A 25,439-nucleotide genomic window follows, 5' to 3' on the forward strand; every position below is an offset into this window, starting at 1 on the left:
TAGAAAAATTCTTGTCAGAGCTATTAAATCCACCAACATACACTACACTAATAATTCCCATTTACAATAATGAAGCTTCTATATGATCATTTAGGGGCATGAGTTCCTTGTACATAACATACAAATCAGCTAATTAGATAAATGCTAGGCTGTGTTTAGAATCAAATAAATGCTACGTTTCTTTGATTTTTATATTTTAAGAAATAAGTCAATTTAACTGAGATTTTAAACATAACCCTTATCATGGTTCTCCTTTAAGGTCCTTATAGCTCCTTTAAAAGTACTTTGAGTTTTTTTTTTCCTCCTTGGTACCCCATTTTGAATGAAAATATAATGTTGGTTTATATTAAATTGGCATGTTACCAAACAGCTTTTCTGTGTGTTCTGAATTTGATTAATACAAGTCAAGGTCACTTCCTGAACTATATGCAGCACTGTAGCTGCAAACAAACCAGTCTTCTCTGTACAGTACTTTAAGACTGGGGGATGGGCATGCATGATGGCAGTTTTTAACACCAACTCAGAAACATTAAATTTAACACCTTCTAATAGCTAGGATAATGGAAGGAATAAAATATTCAGTATGTTTCTGAATGTACACATCAACACTGTTGTTGGGGAGGATAGGTTTTTGTTTGTTGAGGAAGGTTGTTCTTTATGGGAACCTGATGTCGTTCTCCAGATCAGAGAAATACTAGCAATGGCAAGGAAACTTTTAAGATGGAGTCTAAGGTTGCAATCATATACCCAGTGGCCCAGGAGAATATTCTGCTGAATTTTAACCACTGCTATTTCTTCTCACATTTACACGGAGCATGTATGTATGGGAATATATTATAAGCCTATAAAATTACTGGTCTGAATTTCCTTTAAATTCAACATAAAAAGAAATAATATAATAAAAAGCTTTGTGCATATTTCAAAGGCATTTTCTAGAAACCATTTGGCTTATTTCTATATTAAAAATATTGTTCTGGATCCAAGAAACAATATTAAAGGGTTTCTTTTCAGATCACAGCAAGCACATTTTGGCACCCTTGCCAACTTGAGGTATAAATCAGGGAAATTATTCTAGTGTTGCAAGATGTACACTTCGGACATTTTAGGAGCACAGAAGATGGCAGGAGGACTTGTAACTCCCATGCACTGTTGACAAGTCACAAAGCGTAAGTAATGCTTGAAACAAAAATACAACATTATTGTCTAAACTAAAGTTCCATGGAACTGTAACAGGAAACCAAGACTCTCTTACTGTAAAAAGATTAAACATGTGAAGTAAAAAAAAAAGGAAACAGGTTTTTTTTTCAAAACTGACTATTTCCTATATATTCATTGAGTACAAATGCCCTGCAAATCTCAGATCCAGTGACTGAAAAAGGCTGGAAAAGGCCAGACTAACATGATACTTCCAGTACACATACAGAGGTTTCCATAGACATAGATATATTGGTGATATTTTCTATGATGGGAGGTCCTAAAATAAAGTGGCTCAAGGGAAGTCTGAGTCAGAGAACATTTTAGATCCTTTTGTTTCTAGACTCCTTATCTAATATAAGTATTTTCTCTTCTATTAATGCTACTTTTCTGACAGCAAAAAAACCAGTAATGGCTTGACTTTCCTGACTGGAATTAGCTAATAGGACCATGAAATATTGGACAACCTACACTTCTAAAATACTAACTGGGATTTATTTATTTATCAAATTTATTTGCCACCCATCTCGTAGTTTAGGTGAGTGAAGTTCAGGCACCTCACAGCATTCTGTTCAAAATGCTCTGTCCATGATCAAATATATTCTAACATTATTATACTGAACACTTACTTGGAAATGTATTCTTGTCAGTAACATTCACACACCATCTTTACCTAGAGGAAGAAAATTACAAAACACTAATTAGCTATTAAACTAAAATAGTTTATCAGGTGTATAGAAAAGCATATGCACATATATTTGCTTTTTATGATACAAAGCAAGATCCTCTTTTTTATAGTATTGATCCCACAAAGATTGCACTGTTGCACTGCTTTGGGACACAATACAGATTGTTTGCAACAATCTTTAAAATCCTGCTTGAGAGGTGCCACATGGGTTTGAAAGGGTGTGTGGGTATGTGCCAGAGATGTATTTATTTTATTATTTTGTAACTATTTTTAATTGTTTATGATTATTCACCACCCAGAGCCACCTTTTTGAAGTGGGTAGCTATAGAAATTTCTAAATAAATGGATGTCATTTATGTCTAAATAAATGAATGCATTACTTAGAGAAATGATCTACTAAAGAGTAATTATCTGCTCAGATTATTCCTAATTAGCACAATTTCTGCAATCAGTTCTAGTCAGCACAAGAGGCATATTGCTAGAGACAAAGATCTTCTATAACAGCTTTTGTCTGAAAACAGATACAAGCCAAATAACTTCTGAACCAGCATGTTTTGTCAATGTGTGGCTTGATTTCTCAAAAACTGATTTTTGTCTAGACTTCATAAGATTTAGCTTCTCAGACTTCTAAACCACGGTTGCAATACTGAATGCTTTGTCTTGACTTCTAAAACAAATCCTGTCAACATCATTACCATTCATTTATATCAGCTTCTGCATCAAGGCAGGTTTCAAGACATATAATTATGCAACAAATAGCAGTTCTAACAATGAGCTAGTACTATCAGAAACTCCACAGGTGCTTTGTCCAGAAGGCCATGAGAAGACCTTGAAGTTGCTGCACATTTGAGTAATTACAGATGTTTCACATTTCATGACAGAGATCCAGATGGAAGCTGAAATTATGAGCAAAGCACTTCATCAAATTATCTGCAGCAGTTTATTCCTTTGTGTAGAGATTAAAGAAGATGACCTTAATGGAAATATGCAAGAACTGTTAGCAAGATAAAGGAGACTGAAACATTGTCTAAGTCCTGGGAAACAAGATAATATTCAGAAGAGACCTAGCCAGTTGTCTCAATAATTAATTGGAATGTAAGGGAAAAGCATATACAGCATAACCAGACTTGCAACATTCTGTTATTATAGCCAATTTTAATAAAAGTATTTTAGTGCCATGGTGGTGCAGTGGTTAAAATACGGTATTGCAGTCTAACTCACTGCTCACTGCCAGAAGTTCAATTCTAACCTTCTATCCTTTCGAGGTCAGTAAAATGAGGACCCAGATTGTTGAGGGCAATATGCTAACTCTGTAAACCTCTCAGAGAGGGCTGTAAAGCACTGTGGAGTGGTATATAAGTCTGCTATTCAATAAAGGAGAATATTTGTAATTCAGGGTTGAAATGAGGGGTCCTTGGTGCTGAGCTTGTTTTCTTACAGATGTTTCATTACCCTAACTAGGTAACATCATCAGTACTAGTAAGGAGTACTGTTTGCTGTCTGTTTATATTCTGGTGTCTTGCCTGTCTGTGTGGGTGGGGGCGGGCTTAGGGATTTTTTTGGTTGGGCTGTTTACTAATGGCTCTGTGGCAGTTTCTTGATTGGGGTATTGCTTACTTGACTGTTGGTCTGAAGGTGACCTTGAAGTTAATCTATCTGATCTGAGTGCTGATTACTGGTGGAGAGATGCTGGAGTCTTTTTTTTTTTTTCATTTTTGGGCTGTTTGATTATCTTTTTGCATAGTCTATAGATGTTGTTAATGTTTACGTGTCTATTGATGGCTAACTTGTCAGAGTGCCAGGCTTTCAGAAATTTCCGGGCATTTTTGGATTTGGCCTAGTCTAGGATTATCACATTTTCCCAGTTGAAGCTATGGTTAAGTCTGTCTATATGTTGTCAAATTAAATAATTTTCATCATGCCTTCTGACTGCCAGTTTGTGTTCATGGATGTGTTTTGCCAGTCTTCTGCCTGTTTGTCCTACATAGTAGTTGTTGCAGTTCTTTTATTGTATATTGTAGATGAATCTTGTTTTTTTCTTCTGGGATTGCTGGGTCTTTTGGTTTGCTTAGGATATTTTGAAGGGCTTTAGTTGGTTTGTGGCTACGCTAATCCCATGTGGTTGTAGTAGTCTATTTGTGGTTTCTGAGATATTCTTGATGCAGTGTAATTATTTTTAGGGTTTGTGTTGGTTGTGCTGTATTGGATTGAGTGGTCAGGGACTGTTTGATATATTTGCTTGGGTATCCATTTTGTTGGAATGTGTTGTATAGATCAGGGCTTTTCAACCTTTTTACCCATTGTACCACTTTTAGGATATGACAATATCCAAGTACCACCAGTCACCTAGCAAGGTGTCAAAAACTTGATGACCAAAAAAAAAAAAAAACAGGAAAAAAGTGATAAAGTACAGGTAGTCCTCAACTTACAACAGTTCGCTTAGTGACTGTTCGAAGTTACAATGGCACTGAAAAAAGTGCCCCTCAAGCCACAGCCAAGCAAGATATCTGCCTGCCCGCCCGGCGGTGCTCTTTCTCCTGTCCGAGGTTTTCATTGTTGTCAGCATTTCTGTGGAAATTTGGCAGTGGGGATTGGCAGTGGGGATGGGGTGGGGGTGTTTGGTTTTTATTCCCCCCCCCCGTCTGCTGGGTGGTTGCAGCAGGTTTTGGTCGCTTGACATGACCCTGGGACAATGTGACCATCATAAATATGAATCAGTGGCCAAGCATCTGCATGTAAATCACAAGACCTGGAGATGCTGCAACATTCCAGTTGATTGGTGCTTCTTCAGGGTTCAGCAGAAGCACCAGGATCAGCGCCGAGCTCCAGCTGGAGCCTGGCGCTGATCCTGGTACTTCTACTAAGCCTTGACAGTCCCGAAGGTGCGCCAATCAGCTGGAAAGCTGCACTCATCCTGGCACTTCCGCTGAGCCCTGACAGCCCTGCAGCTCCAGCCATCTCTCTCAGGCTTGTGCGATGCTGCTACTGGTTCAGCTCATTCCCCTCCCCCGCTACCACTTTTCTAGGATAGTCGTGTACCACCTGTCAGGTGCCAATGTACCAGAGGTGGTACCCGTACCACTGGTTGAAAAGCCCTGGTATAGATGTTTCATTTCCTTTTTCTGCTGTTGTAGGTTGCTGTAGTGCAGGGGTGTCAAACTTGCAATGTCACGTCACGTGTCGCAATGTATTGCGACTTTTTTGCCATTGCTGGCAATGGAGTGGGTGCGGTTTTGCTATGATGCATCCGGCCTGTGGGCCAGCAGTTTGATACCCTTGCTGTAGTGTGTATGGACTCATTTAAATAAAGTCCTTACATAGCTTCTCTTGTGGGAGGTTGGGTTGTTGCTAAGTACTATTGTTATTGCTAGTTTCCTGACTGGTCTACCTAGTCAGGCTGACAGTAAGTTGTGATGGTTGAAATATTTTAACTACTGTTTTTAAAATTTGATTACAATTAAAACAATGTATTGCAAAATTAATTTTGAGATATATCTGCCTATAACAAACTCCACTGTAACATTTCTTATAAAAACTATAAAACATTATAAAACTATATAGCCCAGAGTTACTTTTGATATGGATTAATTTGATTAATAAATTAAAAAAAATAAACACCGGCTCTTAGATAAGCAAGCTCCATAGCAGTGGACTAAGGTCCATAACAGGAGTTTTAAAGAAGTCAAGGCCTTGCTCTCATCAAATGCTGTATTCTTGAACTCCTTTTTTGTTCTTTTGTAATATAAGTAATACTCAGAAACTACTGGTACAGTTATGGAATTATTACTTTGCCCATCCCCTATGCCTATGATACATATTTAAAATGTTATTAAATCTAACTGATGTAAATAATTGTGTGTTTATTCACATACCTCACAGTACAGTATTTAACATGAAAAGGAATAAAAAGTGAACATCCTTACATATTATGCATCTGTATTTTGCTTAAAATACAAGCACACTGGGCTATGGCTGATGAGTGACCTTGAGGCAGCTCTCAGAAGGTAGTTGCCATAGCAACATTATCACAAAAGTGGCTCATCCTTTGCAATATACACCAACCTGGCGCATCATATGTTGCTAGATATAATACAACTATTCTGTAGTGTTGCTGAAACTGTAATGTGCATTTCAAATAGAAGTAGCAGAGTTAGATTGCTTTGTATAAATTACTATCCCTGTATTTTCTTCTTTCTACAAAATGTAATTAACACACTGAACTTCCAAAAATACATTACACTACATTATTTGGATAATATATCCCATATTTTTTATGATTTTAATGTTAAATCTTATGCACAGTAACAAAAAAGCCTCTTGTTTTGAAAGTTTTCTTACTATATTATGTGAGAGTATGTTACAAAAGTCATTACTAAATTAGGCCCTTTTTTGTCAAGCAGCACAAGGAATTCCACTTGTGGAATTATGAATATATTTCTAGATTTTCTTATTTTAGACCTTTCAGAATTGATGAGATGGGAGGAAACACATATCAAACCAAGAAAAAGCCAAGATTCTAGGTTCAGACATAAATTATGTTTATAAAAAGGATATTAATTCAAGTTGGTTTGATAATATGGTTTCAAATTAGGATCTTTTACCAGAAATATATCACAGTTTTTTTGATTCAGGTAATAATACAAAACATAAATCTGAAAAACAAAATATGGCCTTATGCTATAAATAACCATGTGTACATAAAAGCAATTTTAATTATATGAAACATCCATATTAATATTCCCTGTATTTTTCTTCCATGAACATTTGTTTTCATTTTAATTTTTCAATGTTGCACAGCAGTATTACATTTTTTTATTTTATATTTTTTCTGAAGTCTAATGGATATAGTATATAAGCAAACATCTCATTCAAAACCATGTCAAGTGCTTAACTAAGAAGGATCAGGTTGAATATATTAACATTGTACTTAAATGTTTTTCATATTTATTAATTGCAACAATAATAATTTTCACTGAATTCTCTCTGGGATACTTTCAGACCCAACAAGCATTTATTTCATTCAGAACTGAACAACAGAATAAGCAGTGCTTAACTTGTCATTTAATAATTGTCCCATATGTGGGAACTGAGATTATTGAACAATTAGAGAAAAAGAAACAAGGGGTAGGAGAAAAACTGTCTATTAGCTAAAAGAAAAGACTGTAAGGCAAAAAGCGTTAAGATAAATCACAATTTTGGTTTTGATGCTATCACATAACTATATCTGAAAGGTGATTACATCAATTTACTAGAAAAAAGGCAGATTTTTTTTAAAAAAATAAAGCATGCACAGAAAAATATTATACATAATAATAAATCAGTATCAAGAAGGTAAAATTTCTAAGATTCTAAGGAAGAATTTCAGGTTCCCAAAGTTAAATTTTGTGTTCAAATATGCCTGCTGAAGAATATTTTGCTGCTCTGTATCTATTGCTAAATTTCCTTTTAGGAACAATATTAGCTGATGTTGCTATATTGTTAGAAGTTAGAGCTCAAGTTTTAAGACATGAGAAAAGTTTAATTACCATGGATATTAGTTACCATAAACTCTTCATTTGTAAAGTGCCTAACATGGAGTGCTATTTCAACAAGTTAGAAAACATTTCAGCTTAGAAAGCAGCCATACATAATAGGGCTTTTTAATATCTCAGATTAATTCCCAAAAAAAAATGCTTCACATCACACAAGTGTACAAATATAGTATCTGTCTGCAACTTTCTAAAGCAGCCAGGTCTCTTCTTGAGATTGTGAAGCAGCTGCTTGGGGCAAAAGAACCAAGAGCTTTAAAAAGTTGTACTCAAGTACAGTTGTATACAACACATTTGAGGATGAAATGTGCTTTAGAATCCTAATATGTAATGTTGTATCACTAACACTATTCATATTAATCAATATCTGTAAATGAAAGCCCATGGAAAAGAAATGTTTAACACCTGATTATTGAAAGAGATCAACTATCAAACAAAAGCCTCCTATAAGAATTTTCTTACTATAGATTATTAATAGGTTGTTTAATTTTGATCAAGAAAGTTTTCTGAAAAAACAAGTGAACTCATTATCTGATGAACTTTGCCTAGACTACAAAGAAGGGTCTGATTTGTACTTTGTCATTTGGAAATCTCAGTGCTGTAGATTAGATTGTAAAGCCAAAATAGAAGATACCGTATCATATCTTGATACAGATACTGTACCATATAAAGATTAATATTCAATTGAAGCCAGAACTTTTTCTTTCAGGATTAATAGATAAACAATTAGAAAAAAGATATGAAAATAATTTCAGTTACTGCAGTGAAAATATTATATGCACAAAGATGGAAAGATTTGACACTATACACCATTGAGAATGGTTGGTGAAACTGACAGAACTTGCTCAAATAGATAAACTAAGTCCTTTGATTTGGAGAAAAGACAATATCTATATTTATTAATGACTGGAAAGTCTTTATGAATTTTTTGTGTAAAATTGAAAAAAAAAATAACTTGTGATTTATTATTTTGATAATAGGATAGAACAGGGGTCCCCAACCCCTGGTCCATGGACCGGGCTGCAGCATGCCAGAAACCGGGCCACGCAAACAAGCAAAGCCCCATCTGCGGGATGCAGGCAGTACATGAAACCACACCCCCTCTGGTCTGCAGAAAAAGTCTCTCCACGGAACCGGTCCCTGGTGTTCAAAAGGTTGGGGACCTCAGGGATAGAATATAGAAAGAAGAGAGACATGATGCAACGTTAGACAGATTGCCTTGGGGTAAGACAGGCAGTAAACATATTTTTAAAAAATGTTTACTTATATCTGCTTTAAATATAGAAAGCTATTTCTTTATGCCTTTATATCTTGTTCTTTTTTCTACTTTATTTTATTTTCTTCTTGCTCTTTTAGCTTTTATTTCTTTTTCACTTTTTTCTGTTTTAATTTAATTTGTAACATTTATTAGCATTTTTCTTAAAACTTTCAACAACAAAAAAGAGCCACTGGCATTGCCAAGAAAATTAAACAGTTGCATCCAGGAAGTTGCTAGAAATCATGCTTGTCTTGAGGGCAACTTATGATTCAAATATAAGTTTATGTAAGACTATGTTTACTATATGATGAAGTACTGTTGCATCCTGATAAATACTAATGCATTTTTGATACAGATAGTGGAGAATTCATGAAGATTGCATATATCAAGTAAGTCATTAATTATCCAAGTATGCTTACAGTCTAATACTGGGATGAAGCAGTTTTTATACTAAAAAAACAAGTCTGAGGTGATGGAGAATTATTCTTTGTAAGAGTGATATTCTTTAAGCTATTATCATGTTAAAGCATTGAGACCATTAAGCCTTTAACATGTTAAAAGATAGCTCTGGTTTTTTTATCAAATTATAGTTTTTGTAATTACAAGGTAGTGTTAGGAGGATATGTGGCCCTGAAGCAGACTGAGTCCCAGAATAAAACACAATTATACTAGTCGGAAATACATTTAAATGACTAATCTCTATATTCTTTTATGAATGTCAACAGTACAGACAGGTTATAAATCACCAGTTTTTCATAAAGCTATCAAATAATTAAATTTAAGAAAAAACTGACAAATTACTAAAGTCTGAATATAAGAGCCATTTTAAAAGTAGAGAAAGAAAAATAATTATCCTGCAAATGAGGAAATTTTTAGCAAAATCTGTCTTAAATATTTATTTTTTTTCTATTCTCTACATAAAACTAAAATATTATTGTGCCCCAAATTCCTAATTTTAATTAAAAATATAGCTAAAATGGAATTTAACAAAGAAATGTGGTTATATCTAACAATCCAGAGTGCCATTGAATATTAAATTATAAAATCATATGGAAGGTACCTTGGAAGTATTTTAGTCTAAACTAAAGGCAGGAGTCTTGGCTTATACCATCCCAGAGAATGGTTGTCCAATCTTTTCTTGAAAACCTCCAAGGTAGGAGCACCCACCAGGAGGCAAGCTGTTCCATTAACCATTTTCACTCTCAGGAAATTTCTCCTAATTCCAAGGTTGAATCTTCCTCAGACAAGCTTTCTCCCACTGTTTCTTGTCCTGCCCTCAGATGTTAAGGAGAGTAAATCTTGTGACAGCCATGTGTGTGTGTATGTGTCTATCTTCACTGTTGTCTTGAAAGTGACCCCAGATATGGAAAATGAATTCTAAAAAACAGATACTTCAATGTATTAATGTACATGCTTAATAATGGATATGTATGAATTTGTTTCTTATTTACAATACAGTATTCTAAAGCTTATATCACTCGATCTGAACAATGATTAACTGATTAAATAATAAAAATGTAAAAAATATTAAATTCCTTTGCTGAAGTTTGTTTTCAGTACTAAAACTCTGCTACTTGCCTGTATATGACAGACTGAATAGCTTAACATTCCATTCAGAGTGAAAACTGCTGAGCAGACTATCAGCAATGTAAACATTCACTGCAGGTTTCACCGCTTCTGGAGGCAGGTTGTTCCACTGGTTAATTTTTCTAACTGTCAGGAAGTTTCTCCTTAGTTCTAGGTTGCTTCTCTCCTTGATTAGTTTCCATCCGTTGCTTCTTGTCCTGCCTTCAGGCGCTTTGGAAAATAGCTTGACTCCCTCTTCTCTGTGGCAGCCCCTGAGATATTGGAACACTGCTATCATGTCCCCCCTCGTCCTTCTCTTCATTGGACTAGACATTCCCAATTCCAGCAACCGTTCCTTAAATGTTTTAGCCTCCAGTCCCCTAATCATCTTTTTTGCTCTTCTCTGTACTCTTTCTAGAGTTTCAACATCTTTTTTACACTGTGGTGACCAAAACTGGATGCAGTATTCCAAGTATGGCCTCACCAAGGCATTGTAAAGTGGTATTAATACTTCACGTGATCTTGATTCTATCCTCTGTTAATGCAGCCTAGCACTGTGTTGGCTTTTTTTTTGGCAGCTGCAGCACACTGCTGGCTCATATTTAAGTGATTGTCCACTAGGACTCCGAGATCCCTCTCACAGTTACTACTATTGAGCAAGGTACCCCCTATACTATACTTGTACATTTGGTTTTTCTTGCCTAAATGTAGAACCTTACTTTTTTCACCATTGAATTTAATTTTGTTAGATAGCGCCCAGTCTTCAAGTCTGTCCAGATCCTTCTGTATCTTAAGCCTGTCTTCTGGAGTGTTGGCTATTCCTGCCAACTTGGTGTCATCTGCAAATCTGGAGTTCCCCATCTATCCCCTCGTTTAAATCGTTGATGAAGATGTTGAAGAGTACTGGGCCCAGAACAGAGCCCCGGGGCACCCCACTACACACTTCCCTCCATGTAGATGTGGTTCCATTGAGGACCACACACTGAGTACGGCCGGTCAGCCAGCTACGAATCCATCTGGTGGTGATGCTGTCTAACACACATTTTTCTACTATCTTGTCAAGTAGTAGGTTGTCATCTACTTTATCAAATGCCTTACTGAAATCAAGTATTATATCCACAGCATTCTTGTGGTCCACTAATTTTGTCACTTGGTCAAAGAATGCAATAAGATTTGTCTAGCATGATCTGTTTTTGACAAACCCATGTTGGCTTTTAGTAATGATTTTGTTTGCCTCTAGGTGTTTGCTGATTCGTTGTTTGATTATCTTTTCCAGAATCTTCCCAGGTATTAAGGTCAGGCTGATAGATCTGTAATTTCCTGGATCCATTTTTTTCCCTTTTTTGAAGATGGGAACTACATCAGCTTTTTTCCAGTCCTCTGGTAGTTCCCCAGTGCTCCAGGATCTTTGAAAAATATAGTTCAATGGTTCTGAGATCACATCTGCCAGTTCCTTGAGAACCTTGAGGTGTAATCCATCTGGTCCTGGTGATTTGAACTCATCTAGGCTGGACAGGTGCTCACTTACCATTTTCTTGCCTATCTTAACTTGTGTTTCTATTCTGTTTTTTATGGCACTATTTTTGATAGGTTGGTCTGTTTTTTCTCTTTGTGTAAAGACAGATGCGAAAAACGAGCTAAATAGTTCTGCTTTCTCCCTGTTGCTTGTCACCTTCTTGCCACTTTCACCCACTAATAGACCAATCTTTTCCTTTACTTTTTTCTTGTTTTTTACATGTTGAAAGAAGCTTTTTTTGTTATTTTTGACCTTGGTCGGAAAGTTCATTTTGAGCCTTAGCTTTCCTCACTTCATCTTTGCAGGCTCAGGCAATTTGCTGATATTCTGACTTAGTTATTTGTCCCTCTCTCCACTTTCTATACTTGTCCTTTTTATCTTTCAATTGATCAGAGAGTTCTTTATGCAGCCATGCTGGTTTATTTTGAAAGCTGTTATTTTTCCTCTTTGCTGGTATTGTGCTAGACTGGGCTTTTATTATCTCACTTTTCAAAATTTCCCAAGCTTCTTGAGTTGTTTTCCCCTCGAGGATTCTCATCCATGGAATCCTTCCCAAGCCCTCTCTAAGTTTATTGAAATTAGCTCTCTTGAAGTCCAAGACTCTAGTTTGACTGTGTTTTATTGCTTGTGCTTCCATAATGTTGAATTCCAATATTGCATGATCACTTCCTCCCAAGGTTCCTATGGTTTCAACACCTTCTATCATTTCATCTCTGTTAGTGAGAATTAGATCCAAAATGGCTAATCCCCTAGTTCAGTGATGGCGAACCTTTTAGAGACCAAGTGCCCCAAAAGGCCCTGCCCCTGCTCCATCTCCTGCCCCGCCCCCACCCCGCCTGCCTGCAGGGCCACTCACCACCTCCAGGGCCCACCACAGATCGCCCAGGCAGCCCAGCAGCACCATTGCTGCCATGCCCTCTACCCACACCCCACAGCATCAACTGTGCACAATGGGGTTAGGGCAGGGTCTTGTCTACGCTGCCTGGCTGCCATGTCCTTGACTGTGCTGCTCTGTGTGGACCACGCTCGGGAGTGACTCTCCTCCGGGGGGGCTGCTGGTGAGGAGGGGGTCACAGGAGGAGGCAAGGCTGGGGCAACAGCACAAGTGCCCACAGAGAGGGCTCCGAGTGCTGCCTCTCGCACACGTGCCATAGGTTCGCCACCACTGCCCTAGTTCCCTTCTCAAAGTTGTCTGCTAGGTTTGTCAAGAATCTGTTTGATCTTCCACTTGGTGCAGAGTTTGTCTTCCGGTTGATGTCAGGGGAGTTGAAGTCCCCCATTACTATTGTGATGTGCTTCCTACATACCTTAGTTAGCTACTAGCAAAAAGTTCATCTATTTCCCCTGTTTGGTTGGGTATACACCTATGGCAATGTCATTTCCCCCCCCCCTTTTATATTGACCTAAATGTATTCAAGACAGTTTTCATCATTGTTGCGCTCTATTTCTGTAGAGATGTAGTTAGTTCTTATATAGAGAGCAACCCCACCTCCTCTTTTATTTGGTCTGTTTCTTTTAAATAATTTAAATCCCTCTAGCTGTGTGTTCCATTTGTGGGTTTCATCCCACCAAATATCATATCTGCCCTCATTAACCTGAATTTCTAGTTCACCCTATTTGCTGTTCATACTCTGTGCATTGGTGTATAGACATTTGAGTCCTTTATGACTGACCCTGTGTTTACTATCTACATAACCTGTGTGGTGCCTGAGTTCCTCTATTGTCTTACCACCTATTTGGTTAGTGCACTTTGTGTGGCACTCACTATTAAAACTTTGATTTTGCTTGACTGCAAGGTTGATATTCTTGTCCACACACACATCTATGTTACATGCACTGATAGCCCTATAATTTTTAGATTGCTAGGTACAGGGATGTTCTGTATCAATTAACTCACTGTCCCTGCTGTTTAAATATTCCTCCAGAAAATCTGTGAATTTATAGCCAAGTAATTCAGTCCCTTTCTTTGATGGGTGCAAACCATCTCTTTTGTACATTTTGTACAAACTATCACTTTTGTACACTTCCACGATAGAAGTACTTCCAGTGTAATTGAAAAGGTTGGAAAATTCACTAGGTAAGATCCTAAAACTGTGTACTTAAATAATGCACCAATTAAGTTTTGATCTCAAATTTGCTTTGGAAATTTTAAAAGATTTTATAGCTTTTAAAATCATTTGAAAAACTGTATTCTTGCTACAAGTTATAGTCTCCACTCAGTAACTGAGACTAATTCAATAACTTGGGGCAGAACATACACAACACCCCTTTTTAAGCACTATAGTGATAAAATGGATTGCAATACACAAAAGCTTACATTACCTGCATTCAATAGACTTAAATTATCCACTATAAGCACTTCAACAATGCCACAAATATAAACAATAGTCTTGTTGTAACACGATTATTGTTTACATCTGATGAGTTGTTGAAGTGCTTTCAATGGATCATTTAAACCTACACTATTAAATATAGAGGATAATACTCTGATTGTATCTATATTGAATAATGTCAGAGAAGAATGTAATCCTTCATCACAACTGCAATCGTTTCATTTCTAGCAAGCATGTAATTAGTTAGTATCTGTTCATTTGTAATATATGAGAATTTCTTCCAAGCAACCAACAAAGGAAGTTTTCTTCCTGCAGGTATCAGTATAACACAATAGAAACACAGCATATATAGTAATAACACATAGAACTGCACTGAGAAATAGGCTACTATTTTTACATAGGTGCAGTACAGAAGACCTTCTATATCAGGGGTTGTCAAACTGCCGGCCCACAGGCAGACGCGTCACAATGGAACTGCACCTACCCCATTGCTGGCAATGGGGAAAAAGCTCCGATATGTTGTGCGACGTCACATGATGTCGCGAGTTTGACATGTCTGTTCTATATTAAAATTTTGTAGAAATCTCTAGCATATCATTGGGAAAAATACATTAAATCATTCCATTATTATTCTAATAAAGGAAAGCATTTTAAAAAATTACTGACATGATCCTACATGCTATTACATTGCAATTATAAACAGTGAAAGAGCGATGCAAATCAAAATGTGAATTCAATCAGTCCCTACAACAGCTAGAACAAAACTCCATGCCCTTAAATCACAAAATGCATTAAGCATACAGTATTATACTTTCTGATAAATGAATCAGGCTTTATTCATAACTTTCATTTTTACTCTTTCCTTCTTTTGGGGATTGCAATCACCTTTCTCTCTTAATTTTTGTACACGTTATTTTTTCTTTACTATTATTATCATCAACAAGATACCTACAATATAACTATTAAGCATTTGGTAGTATAGCACAGACTTTAATATGGAGTCCTTGTTGCTCTCCGAACTTGATTGTTTTCTTGCACACATTTCATTACCCTATTAGGTAATGTCTTCAGCATTAAAAGAGAGTGAGGTTTCCTTTCTGTTTCTCTATAGTATCTTGCCTTCTTAAGAGTTGGTGGAGGTGTTGTTAGTCTGTGATAGTTTCTGGATTGTTTGCTGGTTGATTTTCTGAGTTGATAGTCTTATTTTTTGTTTATTTTTCATGTTTTATAAACCGTCCATCTCCGTCACAAAATGCAGGGGGCTATCCTTGATTATGGTGTTGTTTATTGCTTGTTTGTCTGGTGTTAATCCTGATGTTAATCCCAGTTTATCTGGGTATTGATTGTTGACAAAAGATATTCTGGTCTTTGTTTCCTTTTTAGTGTTTTTATTTTTTAAATGGTGTGTAAATATAGTTTATCTATGTATCTGTTGGTGACTGATTTGTCTGATTCCAATCTTTCATTCCACTGTGGAATCCAAGGAGTCCACAGTTCAACCTAACCTCTATGTTTCCTCTATTACAGTGGTTCTCAACCTGTGGGTTGGGACCCCATTTGGGGTAGAACGACCATTTCACAGGGGTCGCCAAACAAGGCTGTCCGCCATTTCCCCCCCCCCCCTTTTCTTTGGCCATGTCCCTGGCACCCAGTGATGTATAAGTGGTTGGGGGTCACCACAACATGGGGAACTGTATTATGGGGTCGTGGCATTAGAAAGGTTGAGAACCACTGCTGTATTAGTAATGTTTGCTATTGAGGAACAAGCAGTTTGGAGAATTTGATAAAAGTCCTTAAACACAAATACTATAAAGCAAAGATAGGCAATCTGCTACTTTCAAAACTTTTATTTCACTAATTATCAGGCTGCATGCCCAATGGCAAGAGACTCTGGGAACTAAAGACCAAAATGGTATGTCCACAGAGAATAGACAGGAAGTCGGCCAAGCCGGGAAGGTCGCTGCAAAAGGAAGAGGGGGAGGGCCTCAGAGGGTGAAAAAGAAGTCAGCCATGCTGGGAAGGTGTCTGACATAGGAAAAGGGACAGGCAGGAAGTCCTTTCCAGCCAAAATAAAGGGTCATGTGGTAAGTCATATGATCTGACACTTGTCAGTTTTAGTACTTGTCACATCTTCTGAAACCAATTAACAAGTATCAAAGTGTCACTGTAAATCAGAAATCAGGGAGTGCTATTTTGATCTAAGCCGAGGGATTTAAACTGGACTTACCTTCAATTACATTTTTTGATTCTGCAGCTTAGAAATTAAATCAAAGGTTATTATTATCATTAGAGAGAAATCCAACATAATAAATAAAATCTAATATAGAATAATATATTCATGGAAACATAGAGGCCTTGGAGATCTTCTACTCCAAACTTTGGCTTAGGCAGAAATCCTCAGACCTTCCCACCTAAATGATTATCCAAGCTTTGTAGGAAAATTTCCAGTGGAGGAGCAGTTATGACTCCAGAATCCAGGATATTTCCTACTTAATAGTTCCCACAATTAAGAAATTACTCATTTCAGGTTTTAATCTCTCTCTGTAAAGCTTCCATATATTGTTTTTCGTGCAATCGGGTAAATTACAAGGACTTTACAAGATGATGAAGTTATGATTTTTCCATATTTGTAATTAAAAATACCTGACTATCTCTAATCCTGAGAATTACCGTCAAACTCTATGCTGAATCCATTAGAGTTGGCACTTATATTAAATCTAATAAATAATAATCCTAGAATGCAAATATCTGGATTAATAAGCAATGCAGTATAGATCACACAGTAAAATTACAGTTATAAATTACAGCAACATAAAAAATCAAGAAAAAAGTTTACTATTAAGACACAAAAGAAGAAAAGGGAAAAGAAAAAAAACCAAACCTCCCAAAATGAAAATATGAAGAAAAAATAGAATAATAGAATAAAAATTCCTAAAACACTATTTACAAAGTATACTCTTCCCTCTAATTATACCCCAAACTGTTGACTGCACCAATACATTAGGAAATGTTTCTGATTTCTATTTGAATCCTTTCATCTCAATTCTTCTTTTTTCTCAAAAATCATTCTCTAAATATCTATGTTCACCTTTTTGGACTATATATGATATATAAAGGACCCATTCTTGGGTGAATTTAGTTAAATTTCTATTGTGAATATATCTGCCATTAATTTTGCTATTGCAGCATTTTGTTCAAGTTTGGTTTCCCAGTCTGGTATTGTCAGCAAAGTGTGTATTTCCCAAAGTTATGCCTGATTTGTCCTCATAGCTATGAATGTGCATTCTTAATCAATTATGATATTTCTTAATTATACATGGTGACATAGTAAAATTAACTGAGGCTTCAATTAAAATTGGTTTTATTTTTTTATACAACATTATTACTGCTTCTCTATATTTGGGGGGATTTTTTTCATAACTACGACATACAACAAAATGTTCATCTATCATAGCATTTCATTTTTTAATTATATGATTTATCTATTTTTGAAATTATTGATGAAGTTATATGCCATCTGTAAAACATTTTGTACCAATTTGGGTTATAACTTGGAATAAACATTGCTGATTTTTCCCATAATACCTCCTATTGTAGTATTGCCAGTTTAATACTTTTTTTCTTTCTTTTAAAAAGTTTTCAATTATTTTTTGCTTTATATTTTTGTTTTAATTTCTTTAAAAATATTTTTTAAGATATTGTTTATCTCTAAAATTTTCCACGCACACTGTCATTCAAAATTTGACTTGATCTGTTTCAGTTTATAACAGATTCTTAATAGATTCTATTATTCTATTCATACAGTCTTGATTCTATATGAATATTTCAAATTCTGTCTTTTCTTTTAAAACTTCCCCTTCTTTTCTAAGATTTCTTTTTACTCTTCCAGGAATTTGTAGATTCCTATCCTCTTTGCTCTGACTTTAATTTTTTCCTAGAACTTAATACACAGTAAGCAGGCAAGCACCATATTATATACTTCTTTGCTGTAAGTGCTCCACAACAGAAACCATTTGAAAGGGTTTGAAATGGTGAAATTGCTGGATTTATTATTAGCTTTAGGGAATGTCATATTTTTATTAAACTTCACATATAATATGTCCTTTTAGGTTTGTATCTTCTTTTATTTTCTTATGCAGATAGTCCTCAAGTTACAACAGCAATTAGGACAAAAAGTTTCATTGCTAAATGAAGTTGTCATAAAGCACAACCGCATCACTTAGCAACGGCAATCCCTGCAGTCCCAATTGCCATTATTAACTGAATGGCAGTCGTTGTTAGAGGAGGATCCCCTTGTAACTTCCTGCCAACTTTCCACAACCAAAATCAGTGGAAAAGCCAGCAGGAAGTTTCAAGTCCCAGACAGCTTGCAAGCAGGCTTGCAGACAAATAAGCGACTGCTCCCAAGGTACTTGGAAAGACTCGGGGTGGTTGTTGCCAGGTGAGGAAAGACCAAAAGGGAGGTGTAGCAAGGCTTGAGGCGGATGCATGGGGTACATGAGTAGTACATGGGGTGTGTGTGAAACTTTATAAATACCTGTGAAGTCCATTGTATGACAAGCAAGTTGCATGAAAATTTAATTTCCTTAAGTTTAACTGTTTAAATATACTATTATCTACAGCATTCCCTTGTTCTACTAATCGGCTCATTTTATCAAGAAAATCCCAGTAAAATTAGTCTGGCATGATCTGTATCCCATGTATGCTCCTAGTTTCTTTCAAATAAACCAACTGTTTGATGTTCTTTTTTAGGATTTTCCTAGGAATTCAATAAATTATTCAATAAATTATTATGTGGTTACCTTTGTAGGTAAGTATTCCCTCCGGTGATGGTGTCCCTTCCACAATGTTTTTCTTTCTCTAACTAGTAAAATTTGCCACAGAGGTGACTTTGTTATTTCTGTCTGCCATATAAAAATTGCTCAGTGCAGTTAAGATTATTTTAAATGGCTGGAATAGCTGTCATCTTAAATCAAAATAAAAAGCAACAACTTATTTCACAAAGTCAATACTACAGGTAGTCCTTGAATTACAACCATAACGGAGTCCAAATTTAATTGCTAAGCGAAATAGTAAAATAAGTTTTGCCCTATTTTTCAACCTTTTTTGCCACAGTTAACTGAATCACTGCAGCCATTAAGTTAGTAACACGGTTATTAAGTGAATCTGGCTACCCCATTGACTTTGCTTGTCAGAAGGTTGCAAAAGATGATCACATGGCCTCAGGACATTACAACCATCATAAATTGATCCAGTTGCCAAGCATTTGAATTTTGATCACATGTCAATAATCCTAAGTGTGAAAATGGGTTATAAATCACTTATTACAGTGCTGCTGTAACTTCGAACAATCACTAAACGAATGATTGTAAGTCAAGACTACCCAAATCTGATCTATGCGACCTAGTCTCAGTGACCCTGGAATATTCTTGAATCTGCCCTCTAGGATGGCCGAAGACAAAGTATTAAAACACACCCTAGATCAGGGGTGTCAAACTGCCGGCCCACAGGCTGGATGCAGTCATCTGGAAACCACGCCCACCCCATTGCCGGCAATGGCAAAACCGTCCCGATACGTTGTGCGATGTCACGTGACGTCGTGAGTTTGACATGTCTGCCCTAGATAGATTGTAAGATTGTCTTCTCTTGAAGGCTCCAAATAGAGGTCTTAAATGAATTCTACAATAATATAACAGGAATCATATTTGGCTACTTGCTGGATTAAATTATTCAAATGTAAGTGCTCATGACACACAGAAGGAGATTGCTTTAAAACTTTCTGATAGATGACTTCCTGTAATTCTTTAACTAATGATTTATAGGCTATGTTCAGGAGTTGCTAAATCTGCAATTCCTTTCTATAGCAATTCTTATGCTGAGGGCAATTTTAAACTTCATGATTTTGATTTAAGACACACAATATGATTGATGGTGAAGATAAAGACTTCATGTTTCACTTGTAGGTATTAACATTACAGACATTATTTAATATCTGTTCACATCAAAGGAATTTTCCATAGACCAGGGGTCCCCAACCTGTAGGTCGCAGACCACTACTGGGCCATGGCCTACTGGCCATCAGGCCGTGGGACAAGCTGGTCAGTGCGTACACACACACTGCTATGGAAACGGGGTGCCGCATGACAAAAACAGGGCGCCACACAGCAAAAATGGGGCGCACTAGCGCCCCATGTGGCAAAATGGGGCAGTGCTAATGAGTGTCATGCGGGCACTAGCAACATCCCATTTGCATCGCTTGTGCTTGCAGCCCAATTTGTGTGCATGCATGCGTAAAATGTTTCCCCCTCCCTTTCCCTCCGGTCCACCAACCAAGAAAGGTTGGAGACTTCTGCCATAGACAACCTCAGCAGGTTGATGGCATCAGTTCCTGGTCAGTATGCAATATGCTAAAAAGAAATTTGCTACTTGATGATCCCTATGCCAGGAACTTACAAATCATAAATTGTAATTGTATATAGGACTGGACAAAGCGACACTGCCAAGGGATCAATCAGATAAGAGTCACCATGGCCCACAGCTGAGTTTTGGCAATGCAAGAGGCCCAGAAGATCCCTCCCTAATTTCTATTAATGTAGCCTTACAATAAAACAGAATTAGCAATTCTGTCAGCCTTCCCAAGTAGACCCAACAGGAAACACAACTAGATGAGCTAATTCTATTTTATTGTAAGACTACATTAACAGAACCCTTCAGTTCTGAAAATACAAACCTCCCACCATCTCCTTTACAACCTGCAAACTTTGTGCCTCTTTTTCTGTCCATTATGCTTTCTCTTATCTGACTGTTCCTTCCGCAGCATCTCTTTCTCCATCTCCCAAGTTCATTCCCACATACCATTACAGGCCAACATAAATCTGAAAGTACATTTCTCCTCTTCTCTCCTTTACAGCTTGAGAAACTAGGGAGGATTTCTTCTGAGCCTGAGAAGAAGCAATGGGAGCAAATAAGGATAGTCTTTCTAATAGACTGATTGGTCAATCTATGAGATTTGGATTTCAATTCTATCTTCAAGTAACTCATCTACCATAACTTCATCTACATCATAAAAGGATTTCAGAGGAAACATAAAATCATTGGGAGAACATTGATCAATGTATTTTCTTTCATTGGGAACAATGAATAACTTCCTCAAATTTAACGAATCCCACGTTTTGATTTGTATATTTTGAATATCTTTCTTGAATTTATGCAACAATTCTCACCAAGGACATATTCTCCTTTCACAGCAATGATAAGCCAAATGCTATGTGAATTATTAAATCAGTTTTCCTATCATAAGATACACTATTTTTGGTTGGTTGCCTGGACTACTCTGTTAATCCACACTTTATCTTCTCAATGGTATTTTGGAAATCTCCCTATACCAGTGGTTCTCAACCTGTGGGTCGGGACCCCATTTGGGGTCGAACGACCATTTCACGGGGGTCGCCAAACAATGCAGTCCGCCATTTTTTCCCCTTTTCCTTAGCTGTGCTACTCCCTTTTATTCTATTGGCTTTTGAAAGATCTCAGTGCCGTGACAGTTTCACGTGTGTCAGTAACCCCTGGAACCACTCAAAGGTTCTTCCACATGGTTGGACAGCTGGCTGGGGAAAAGGCCAAAGGCTTCCAGGTCTGCAGCAACTTCCGGTGTGCCAATAGGTTCTGGAGCCAGCCAATGCTTTCTACCACAGCAAGTTTCCACATGCTGATAAGCCCCAAGTCTCCTCCATTCCAAGGCATTTCCACACTCCTTTTAATGCCCCACACAACTGCTTAATGAATGCAACTAGATGAGCCAGGATTGCTATTGAGTGAAGCAGTCACATGTTCAATCACTTGATGTTTCATTTAATGACCACTTCACTCCAATCCCAATTGCAGTCAAAAGTTCAGGACTACCTGTATACACTTGCACAAATGATCAAAGTTATCTCACTTTCTACGGAGTAGTAACATTCTCAGTGGTTGTACTTATTTTGTGTTGGTAATAAGGAACTTACTAGAGACCTAACAGCCTGAATCAACTAGTGTAGCGTTCATGGGATCTCTACATCTTCAAATTGTGTTATCAGTTTTCTTTGATAAGGATTGAAGGTCCTATTCCTCCTATTCTTCTAGCAAAATGAATGTTACTAAGAATATGTCATTTGAGTATCTCAACAAGAATGAAATAGGTTTAAAAACAGTATCAACAAAGCAGGATGGCACTGTTTCTGAAGCCAAAAGCAATACATTTTTTAATTAAAAAAACACCTTATTTCTGGCTCCTGAAGACTATAACAATAATGTTACTGGATGTAGTATATTGAAATTTGGGGAAGTGGTGGCTGCTACTATTGCAAGATAGGTTCAGTAAGCAAAATAGGTTCAATAAGCTTCCAGAAGACTCAAAACAACTATTCTGTTGCGTTTCTCCTTGAACCAAGTCTCACATTGTTACTACATTAATTAACTGAGACATCTGCAAAAATGGACTGAAAGTCATACATTCTCCACCATCCACAAAAACAAGGGAAAGCTAAAATGTCAGACAGAAACCTATATATACCTGGAAGTGATGAAAAATAAAAACCTTATGAAGAAAAGTTAACAAGAGAAAGGAATACACAGGCTGCCTAAGTATACTATCTAATATGAATATTATTTTTAACCAAAAAGCTCAGTTTAAGACTTGACTGAATGAAAACTAAGAACATCTAATAAATACATTGGAATTCCTTTCATGTGTCAGCATTTCTATCATCTCTTAAAACAGGAGTCAGCAATCTACAACCATAGACTGGATATCCACTCAAAATCATCCAGCCCATGTTTCCCCCCAAAATGATATTCATCCAGGCTCACAAGAGGGAAAATCACTTGCCACTTCCTCAGATGGGCATTTTCGCAATGGCTTCACCAGCCTTTTGGTATGTGAGGAACAACTAGTGCCCCCCAAATGGTGATGGCAGCATAGCCTCTGGCCCGTAGACAAAGGAAGATTGCCAGTTGTTAATTCTGAGTCCTGAATTCATTAACTTCATATTCAATGGCTTTTCTGCTTTAAGGTGTATCTGGGATTGTCTACATGAAACCAAATATTTTACCAATACTGGTGGGAGTAGGATTGAATAGAGCTTTGATTTTTATATAGAACTGATCTTCATCCTATACCCAGACCCGAAAATCAACTTGAAAGGATCCAGATAATCCACTGCATCCAAGGAACTCTGTAGCTGAAGCCCACTCACTCACTGGAGACTGATCTATAATTCTCTAAGCATGGAGTTCCTATAGATGGCATTCCCTTATATCAGCAAATCCCCCTCAATGAGATGTCCTCGTTCCTCCTCAGGTAGAAAGAGAAGGCATTCTTGGAGCTAAGTAGGCCCTTAGCCATGTAGGGTTTTAGAGGTGATAACCATTACCTTGATTTGCACCCAGAAGCTGACTGGAAGCCACTGTAGCTCCTACAGCAGTGGTGTTGCATTGGTGAAACTAATATGCTAAAACTATTAAAACTTCTGAATGGTCTTCAGAGGCAGTATGATTAAATAAAGCTACAAATATTGATGAAAGAGAATATATGTAGCTCAGGGTTGAACTGTGTTGAACCCACAGCTACAACTATGAATGACCAACTTACACCAGTAACTGTATTCCTGAAGACTGGAGTAAGAATTATTAATCTCTACAAGACATTCGTTCAATCTATTTTGCAGATACTTTTTACATCTAAAAGGAAGTCAATTGCTTGTTAGATTCATGGCAGTTTACTCAGAGATCTTGAATTTCTAGTGAAGAAGAAAATTCCCTTTAAAAATGGATTTCAGTAGGTTTCCCTATTGAACATTGACATTATTAGTCAATAGAAAGTTTCCTGAAGGAGAGGATTTTGCTCAGTTCCTGGTCAAGAACTGTCCTCATCCAATCCTCTTGGTCCTATCTACCTCCTACAATGATACATTCCAATCCCATGCTATTTCAATAACTTAAACTGTAGTTTTGTCATCTTGATTGTATATAAAAGAAAAATTAAGAAAAGAGCCAATGTAATAACAATTAGCCATTTTTTCTAAAAGTATATCCTGTCTAATTTTGTAGATTTATCTGCAGATTTATATTATGTTGTATGTGTTTTTTTTCTAAACAAATTATTTTATTTATGCCATATTATTGGAATGGTTGTGTTCCAATAATTTTGGGGAGAGTATTGCTAGTAATTCTGATTGAAATTAGCAGTTTTGACATGGGTTTGTTACAATGTTTAAAATCTACTCTATGCATAATCTATTTTACCTTTACTAAAATTATTCTAAGCATATCACAACTTGAAATATTCAGATAATTGCTAATTTTAACCAAGCACTAAAAATACAATATCACAATATTATATTGTAATTGCTGCACAAAAATAATTTAGATGCTAGAGATAGTGTTCTCTTCTTGTATTCAGAATAACAGCATGTCTTAAGCAGTGCTGCAAGACAATGCAAAAATAAGATCTTCGATTACTGCTCATATTGCTCATTTATATGCAAGACCTGAAGCAACCTCTAATGTCAGACTAGTATCCAGTATCATTTGAGACATAGTAACAGAGTTCATCTTACATACAATATATTCTTTCATCAAGTGTTTTAACAAGTGTATTTTTATGATTTTTCCAATATACAGTATGTAGGAAATCAGGCTTTTTGTTTGCTGAATATTTTAATACATACAATCTACATTGTTAAGCTCTATACAGTAAAGGAATAAGTATTCCTTTTGATTCTATTGTGATCAGAGCTTTATTCTTTAGCTATCTGGTGTATAACTGATAAGCAAATTAATATACAATGACAACTTCCAAGTTAAAAACATGCAATGCAGCCATATTCAATTTATTAATATTTAAAAATAAAATATTGTGCAGGTTATAACAGGCTTGAAATAGCAAATATGAAAAGCTTCTTCCAGTGGTTGTTGAAATTTTCTGTAGTGATTCAGTAGAAACTATAGTTTTTAGCTGTCAACATTCCTGTTGACTATTAATAGATTATATATCATAAAAAATAAATTTGTGTATAAATATTATAGACAATGTAACATATAATTAGGTGTTAGAACAAAAAATGTTACAATGTAGAATGTTCTTATGACAACAGATCAGACAAATGAATTAAGTATTCCATACCCCATGTCCTATTATCAAATATTTGTGGAATGTATGCTTTTCAATATCTACATCCATTACAAACGCTTTTTTCATTTCACTACCCAAGCCACAGAAAATATCAGTATCATGGAAAGGGATCCTCACATAGTATCTTATATATCAAAAACCAGACATACCTGTTATTATTGTTGTTGACAATATTAGTTTAAGACT

At 36.4% G+C, this 25,439-nt stretch overlaps 1 protein-coding gene across 1 annotated transcript in view; it reads right to left on the minus strand.

Moving 5' to 3' along the window:
• The window catches only part of NCOA3 (nuclear receptor coactivator 3), a 93,343-nt gene that overhangs the window by 66,591 nt on the left and 1,313 nt on the right, over positions 1 to 25,439 (minus strand). Inside the window, 1 exon segment of the mRNA XM_039351247.1 lies at positions 1,824 to 1,867. The gene's annotated coding sequence lies outside the window, so the exon portion shown is untranslated.

The sequence above is a fragment of the Crotalus tigris genome, unplaced genomic scaffold (genome assembly GCF_016545835.1).
Source record: "Crotalus tigris isolate CLP2741 ecotype Arizona unplaced genomic scaffold, ASM1654583v1 scf7180000018371.15429387391:27106975, whole genome shotgun sequence".
NCBI classification, from domain to species: domain Eukaryota; kingdom Metazoa; phylum Chordata; class Lepidosauria; order Squamata; family Viperidae; genus Crotalus; species Crotalus tigris.